Here is an 8505-nt window from a genome sequence, read left to right on the forward strand (position 1 = left end):
GTTTTAAAGGGCTTTATAGGCATGGGTATATGTGTGTGTGGAAGGCTTTCTTGGATGAGACTTTTAACTTGGCAGCTTGCATGGAGCAGAAGAGTGACCTTTAGAAGTAGGTTTAGGCTCTTTATGGATTTTTTTATTTTTTATTTGACTAACTGTGATTCAAGAGGGGAAAAACTGGTTGGAACCTGGAATAGCATCCCGTATTCATCTTCCTTCAGGTGGCAAAACATCACCGATGGCTCCCCCTCATCCCACCTGCACAGCAATAGCTGGTGTCACTACTGGCTCACATGTGCCAGAAGCAAACTGCCAGCCAGCAGCAGGAGATGGGGACGGGGCTAGCAGCAAGGCCGCCTCATCACCCCGGGGTCCATCCCAGAGACAGGGCTGGTGACAGATCTGTCTGCAGCACAGGGCCTGATCCATCCAGGAGAGAGAGGCTGCACCTACAGCAAAGCTCGGGGGAAACACGTGGCTCTCAAGGCTGAGCTGAAACGGGGCCATGGCCACGGGGCAGCACCAGCTGGGGCTACTGAGGGTGCTTAAAGCCACCCCTGTCCTCAGGGCCCTAACACCAATATGAAGGAGCCCCTTTCTGAGGGTTACCGTGCTAGCCATAGGGCCCACAAGCTCACGACCCCAAAACAGTCTGAATTTTTGAGGGGGCTCTGCAGTCGGATTTGCAGGGGAGACCCTCAGCAATCAGCCTCAGACCATTCTGTAAGTGTGGTCACTGGCATCACCCGGAGCGCCGTAACTGGGACAGGGCTGGCCAGCACGGCAGCCCAGGGAAAACAGTCCCGCTGTTATCCTACGTAGGAGTTTAAAATGTGAGTCCTTTGGCAATCTTTCATTAAAATAATCTTTTAGATCAGAGTTTCCAACAGCTACAAAGTACCCATGAGCAGCAATTAAATGAGGTTCCATTAAAAGTATTAAATATTCCATTCAAGATAATCTAATTGACAAAAATTAGTACTTGTGTTCCCCAGCCAGTGTTCCCACCTGGGTTCTCATGGAATAGGCTATGTTTCTGCGTTACAGATTTAGAGCAGAGAGCAGCTCCATGGCTCCCTGGATGGGAGCCTGACTCTGGGCTTTCAGGGGACACGGTACTTATGTATTTATAGGGCTCATAAAGTCAGCTGTCCGATATGGAAAAGGCACTCGGGAGCAGAGCGGGCTGTTTATTGAGCCGGAGCGTTCCTTTGCCGTTGGGGATGTCCAAGGAAAATTGAAATGAGGAGCGTGACAGGGCGCAGGCGCTGCAGAGGGGCAGCGAGGGGCTGTGCTAGCACCCTCCTGTTTCAGCTATTGCTTTTAACAGCCGAGCTCAGGCTGGGACCAGCTGGAGCTGATGGGGCTGAGCTCAGGAGGCGAAGGGGCGCTGGGGGGGAGCTATTCTGACCACCCCGGGGCCATCTCAGCTGTGGTATGTGCAGATGTCGGAGGCTTCCCCCGCTCTCAGCAGGCTTCATACTGCGTCAGAGAGATGATCTGTCGCGTGTGGCTGCCCTCCCTGGCGTCCGCCCAGGCTGAGTACATCTGTTTGCAAAGTTGAGCTGTCTCCTGACTTGGCCGTGGTTGGTTCCCACTGTTTACTTTCCCTGATACCCACTGCGGGCTGGGACCGGGCATCCGAGCAAGGGGAGGAATGACTGTCAGGGACACCAGGACTCTCCCAGCCACCTTTGGTGCCATCGGCAGACTGAAACATCATTTTTGCCGCTTGTCCTTCCTGCAGGCTGCAGGGTTTCGGAGCAGGGTCCTTCTGTTTTCAAAAGGAGAGGTCAGCTTACTCAGCAGCAGCAGCCCTTTGAGATGAAAATGCTGGATAAATATGCGGTATAAATGGGTCACAGTTGAAAGCTGAGGAAAAGCTCAGCCGTGACCTTAGGATCAGATAGTCACAGAGCTTTATGGAGGGCAGGGTGGAGTGACATAGTTATGTGATCCCACTGGCTGCATTTTTATGATGCTATGGAGATCACACTTGTTTCGACAGGCTAATACCTGTGTGAACACATAGGTAGCTACTGAAAGTGTGCGGAATTTTTCCCAATAAAGCCTCTTGGCTTCATCTTTTTAGAGGAAAAACCAAGGTGTTCTACAGAGCTGGCTGTGGGAAGAGGTTGGGTTAGCCTAACACAAAGGGACCAGATTAATTTTCATCTGGAATTCTGACAACTAGGTTACGTCTCTAGAGATACGCGTACAAATTAGGGCCAAATCTGTCATTTTGAGGAACTCAATAAGCCAGGAGTCAGCTCAGCAGCCACACAGCTCTTTCCGTAAGTCAGCAAGGCCGGAACCATGGATGTGCCTTTTGCTAGCACTAAAGCAACAATATACTACATCACCCTCTTGATTTACCTGCAATTAACATTTGCTAATTGTTCATTGGGCCAAGATTCCCAATCCTGATGGACGCTATCACACCTGCAGGCTGCTGTCAAAATGCTTCTGTTACCCCCAAAACCACTGTGTGTGTGCTTTAGTAACACTGAGAAGCTCAAATCCTTGGCAGTCGCTTGCCATAGCCTGGCAAGGAAAATGTTCCCAACACCTGGAAGAGTCAGTGTGGCAAGAGCTTTTATCCAGAGCAATTTCCCAAAAGTTCAGAGGTCTCAGTGGTCTCTCGCTAGGTTAAGCATGCTCTGTGCCTCGGAGCTGCCTGGGGGGATGGCTGGTGCTGTAAAACAATGTCACGGACTGGGATAATTAAGCACTGGAGCAGCAGGCAGATTTGGAAAGAGGTGGATGCAGGTGTGAGAACAGTACATGGAATCAGCCTTCATATCTTCTTTGAAAACTGGGTCCCTAGGAGAGCTCCCAGCTAAGCTGAGCTTCACTCGGCCACAGAGACCCCCCCGAGGCTGGCAGTGGTCCCCAAGCACAGACCTTCACGGCATGCCTTAGACAGTTCCTCTCCAGAATAGACCAGAGGAATTTGGACATGTAATACCTAGGAGACATCATCTCCCTGGAGATTAACATTTTTGCTGAGTGTTTAGATACAACATCTGAAAAGGCAGGCAGAGCACAGCCCTCCCTGCCAGCTGACCTCCTTCTCCTTTTCATACACACACCCCCCCCCCCCCCCCCCCACCCCCATCCAGGTGTTTCTTCCCCACAGCTTGCAACGCTGTGCTTGCACAATAACCTCTTGAAGCTGTTTAGCTCTGAGGAAAATGAGAGGACACAATTTTTATGAAGTGTGGTGTTCTGAAACACATACACACATGTAAAACACATCTCCTTTTGTACATTTCCTTACAAAATCAACAAATTACAACAGTGTAAAAGCCACTGTGCTCTGGAACAAGCAGCCTTTGCACACCAAAAAGGACCTTGTGTCTTGGCGTGCTTGTGCACTGTGACTTCTGGAGAAGGTGCCTACACCACACACACAAGAACTTTAGCAAATCTCTTTCTATTTTTTTCTCAAGGCTGCTAACAGTGGGGCAACCTCCTGAAAGTGAGTCCTAACTACTGTCCCTTTTCATGGCTGGAATCAGAAGAAATGTTTTTTAATAAGCTCCACTGGCCACCCTAAAATGGTTAGTTATTCTCTTTCAGTAACTTCTGTGTTATGAGACAAACCCAACATTTATCAGGGCAACAAACTAATGACAATGTCTAGTATGGAAAGGAGCACTGAGCAGCTGGGCTGTTCCCTGCATCCCAGCTAATGCACCTGCCCGGCAGCGTTCCTGTCATATTTAACCTGGAGTAATTATTACGTAAAGCCTAGCTGGGCAAAGTCTGGGGTTTTATGGTGTCCATCTAAGTTTTGAGCAAGGTGTTGGATCTGGTGTCAAACATTCCCAGTACAATGCTGAACTTGTATCCTCTGCCATGCTAAGAGTTTACAGAAAGAGAGTCAGCTTGGTGAGATGCCGGCACTGCCCGGCTAGCCACCAGCACTGCCTGGCTAGCCACCAACACTTCAGCCGGGGCTAGCTGTGGCCCTTCTCTTCCGAGCAAGGGGCTTTACATCCATCAGCAGGTTGATCACCGCTGCCTCACTCTGTGGCAGGGATGGGCAAACCAAACCACTAATTAGTTGAGTGGAACGATACATTAGCAAATACGAAATAGAGCTCCTCAGCTTTGTGCGGAGCAATTACATCGATCTACAGCGTCCAGAAGATCTCAGCTAATGTGGCGTAAGCGAAGCAGCGAAGCAGGGGAGTATGCCTATAACTGGCTTGTAATAGCCAGCTCCCAAAAGTAGCCCCAGAAACCTTGGAGTAGGTGAGTCTTTCTGAAACACCACTCCAGCAATCACCAGTATGCTTTTCGTACCGCAGTATGCCTCCAGCCCAGCAGTCTAGCATAACTGCAGGAGTACTGGGACTGCAGAGGAGCATCCTTGGCATGGGGAGAACCTTCCCTAAAGACAGAGCATTCCTGTCAGGCCAGCCGTGTGGCTGGCAGCATGGCCAAGCAGGACGTTGTGGCGGGATGGCTGGCCACTAGCAAGGGGAAGAAACGTGCCAAGCATTTGCTTCAGCCCCATGAATCACCACCAAGAGAAGGTTTCAGCGGCCTCCAGATGGGAAAGTCATCCCCTCTTTGCACGTGAGCAGGTACAATCAGCGCAGACTTGGAGAGCAGTCTGTGTTGAACATACTTTCCACTAGGAAGTAGTAAGTGACTAATGATGATGGCAGTCGTTAATAAGGCAACAAGTTAGGAAATAACGTGCAAAGGCAGCAGCAGCTCCTGTGAGCGAGTGCAGGCTGGGGAAGCATCAGCCCCGCAGCTGCCCCGGGAGGGGAACGCTGGGCTCAGGCAGGTGCTGCCGGTGACAGCAGGAGGACCGGGAATCAATGCCACCAGAAACAAAACAAACTCGAGGGGAACAAAGTACTATTTACAGGCAAAGAACATGCCAGCTGCAGGGTTTGCATGAAGTTTGAGTGCCACAAACAATAGAGGAGTGTGGAAGAAATGTCACTGAGGAAGCGTGGATGCAGCTGCTAGCAGATTGCCAGCAGATGGGAAATATTCTTCCCTTCAGATCAAGAGGAGCTGGAAGAAACATCACTGCTGGCACTCCCCAAGGGCAGAAATAATGCAGCTGCTTTGCTGCTTTACTGACAACAGAGCGTAGCTTGTGCCTGTGGGACTCAGTGGGGCCCAAATTACTCTTTCCTGGAACAAGCCACTTGTAGAACTGATACAACCACAAATGGATGCATAAGGTTATTTTAATAGCAGTTTACCAAAAGCAGCCACATTTGGGTAACTTTTTTTAAATCTCAACATGCTGTTAACATGCATAGCAAAGGACCTTGAGCAACATCGCCAGCTGGGTGACAGCTGTTGGGTCACATCCTTCCTGGTCCCTGCCACACCGGGTGACTGACAAGGCACAGGATACGCCTTTGCTGGGACACCAGCAGCATTCCTCAGGGAGCTTTCTGTTGGCAGTTGCTAGCAGCATGGATTCAGGGAATTTTGCTCAGACAAACCAAGGATATGGTTTTCATGTTACGCTTTGGGATGACGTACCAGCAGCAGCTGCTTTACCGGGAAGCGGGACAGTTGTGCTCCCCCACTCCCTCCCCTTGCCCAGTCTCTGCACATCCCTCGCTGCCCTCGCATCTGATTCAGCAGCTGTGCAGCTGCTGCAGAGCAGGATGAGCAAGTTGGTTGGGCATGAAATTTTTCTTTTCTTGGTGGATTTGTTTTCCATGGGATCAGATCACTGATCCAACTTACCCTGTGGTCGCCCAGACGCTAGATGAGGGTGATGGGGAGGAGAGAAATGCGCTGATGGGGGCCCATGGCCTGAGATACAGGAAGGAGAGGCTGATTGACCTCAAGGTTCAAGCCCGTCATCACTGGTTTTGTTATACTTTCCCCTTTGTGCTCCTCCTCCACCTTCCTCTGGCGCATCACCAGCCTCTTCGGAAGGAATGCCATTCATCTGGAGTCGGAACTGCTGATTTTCTGCCCCTCCTTCCCCGATAACCCAGCCAGACTGGTCACACAACAGCACATCAGGAGACATTCACAGACTGGGGAGCAGTTCAAATGGTAGATATTACCAGCAAATCTGTGAACACGGTGTTGCCCAAACAGGGAAGGGGCATCGTGCGTCAGTCATTAGGAAAGAGAAGGGCTTCTTGGCTGGTTTAGCATCCAATAAATGGTTGCACGTTACAGATCAGCTGAATATACCTACTGACGCCTAACAGCCTTGCTGGGAGGTCCAAGGTTCAATTATAGCCTGAAAATAATTTTAGCACATTGGCAATCTGAGTCATTGGCATAATGTAAATGGGTAAAAGTGTAAAAGGACAAAGCTGCTCAGCATCATCGTTTTCCAAGCAGCTTACCCGATTTCCAAACAGAGCTAGGAAAGCAGTGATGCAAATGTGTATCTTCCGGCAGTATATCCTCATATGTTTAGTGGCTTTCCAGTAAAGAGTGCAGTTTCCAGAGTAAGTAAAACCCATGCTGTTATGGCATAAGGAATGCTATCTGCAGAGTATCGATTTTTATAAGGTAAGTATCCGATTGAATAACTCTTTACTACAAATCAACTGCCAGGAGCCAGTTTCACCAGCAATTCAGGCAGCCAGCTGAATTTGCTGCTTCCTGCAGTATTTCAGTACCACCAAGCACTGATGCATCTTCCTCAGCTAGTTAGTATCGTATTGGCTTAAGGAGGAATCCAGTATATTTGAGATGAGCATTCGTTTTAGCTTGATTTGCTGCTGCATCTTTCTTACTGCGTAGTTTATAGATATTCTCCCCCTCTCACGCCCTACCCATGATAGAGAAAACGATGTGCTGGGAAGCGGTGCAGCTCAGCAGCCGTGGCTGAAGCTGTTGTTATTATTGACTGCGTGGCCTTTTCTGCAGTTACCAGACTTACACTCTGACTAAGGCCAAACAAACTAATTCCGGTTAAAGCATGGACTTTAACGGTTCTTGCTTGAACAGCTTCAACTTTCACCTAGAATCTACTAAAGTTTCCTCGAAAGTTTAGAGTGCATATGTGTTTCTAAATAACCCATACATCCTAGCATCTCCCACAGCGAGGCAGGGGACACAGCAGCGGCCGGCAGGGCTCCAGTGACTGACCCCTGCTGCAATTTCAGAAACGGCAAAAGACTCGGATAAGTTGACGTAGCAGGTTACTTCCCTTTCCCAGACCCTGATTTACCATGATAATTATTTCTATTCTTGCAATCTTTTATGATTCCTCAGCTACTGTTTCTGTTTACTGCCACAGCTGCAGTATTGCAAAACTGAGGGAATCCTTTTCACCCACATTTCCTCCTTGGCAGGAGTAAATGAAGGCAGCTCTGTCCAATGTCTCGTTTTCTCTGACATCTTGTTAGAAAGAACCAAATGGGTCCTTGGTACTAAAAGCTGGATCCAAGGGTCAGAGGCTGTGAGATGACCTTGGAGCCAGGTTTCTGGCTTGAAATGCCTTCGAAATATAGGCTTTTTGTGTCACCAAATGATGGCCAGTTACTGAAGGGCACACCTTGAGCTGCACGCTGCCAGCAGAACTTTCCTTCCATTAATCCCCACAGCAGCCGCTCTCTTCCTGGGGTGTGTTTTCCAAAAAGATGTCTCACACAGACAGCATTTATATTTCTGACTAACCTTTCATGAGAAGCTGGCTTTGTCTGGGGCTGAGCTGGTGTTGGAAGCTCAGCTAGCATCCCTTCAGTCAGGTCACACCCACAGCAACACTGTCTTGCTTGCTTTTAGGGTGAGGATCGAGCCCTCCAAGACCTACAGCTCTGCTTGAAAGTCTCATCTTCAAAAATATGCCTCATTTTTGCAGCTACAAAAGGTGAACTGGGACAGCTCTTGCTTTAGACGCAGAATAAAGCATGGTGAGTTATGTTGCAAGATACCTGTGCACTCTGTAGGTGGTTAGAAGCATTTTTCTCTCTGAGTGGTCTTAGGTTAATGCAGCCAAACCATTGACGAATGCCTAGATCTGGCGCAAAGGGAAATCATCCCATTTACTGCAAGGGCCGATCACACATTTCTACCTACCAGTTAGCGCTTAGGTAGGAGTTACCGTCTTTAAAGACTGTGTTTAAGATACAGATACTCATTAATATTAAAAAAAGATATATCTATCTCTATAGATAGATAGATATGAAATAGCAACTGTTTTGAATAAACGGATGTTGCCCTTAAGTTCAGCCTTTCAGAAAAGCCTGAAATTGAAACCAAGAAACTGGCCACGTAAGCATTGACTTCACCCTCCCTCGTTGCTCCACCTGAGGCCTCTGTGCGTGGGTTTTGTAAGACAGCAGCAAATTCTGAGGAAGGGTTTATTTCTTTGTCTTTTAATCTAAAGCTGGTAAGACATGAAACCTGAAGAAATACAATACTGGATGTTAGGAAAGCCACAGCAATGGGCATAAGAAAGAGAAGCAAGAGAAATACACACACTAAACTTGCAATTCTTTGATCTTCAGGACTGACCAGCACTGGTTTAGGAAAAAAGTATTGTCCTGA

The sequence above is a fragment of the Falco peregrinus genome, chromosome 10, assembly GCF_023634155.1.
Source record: "Falco peregrinus isolate bFalPer1 chromosome 10, bFalPer1.pri, whole genome shotgun sequence".
NCBI classification, from domain to species: Eukaryota; Metazoa; Chordata; class Aves; order Falconiformes; family Falconidae; genus Falco; species Falco peregrinus.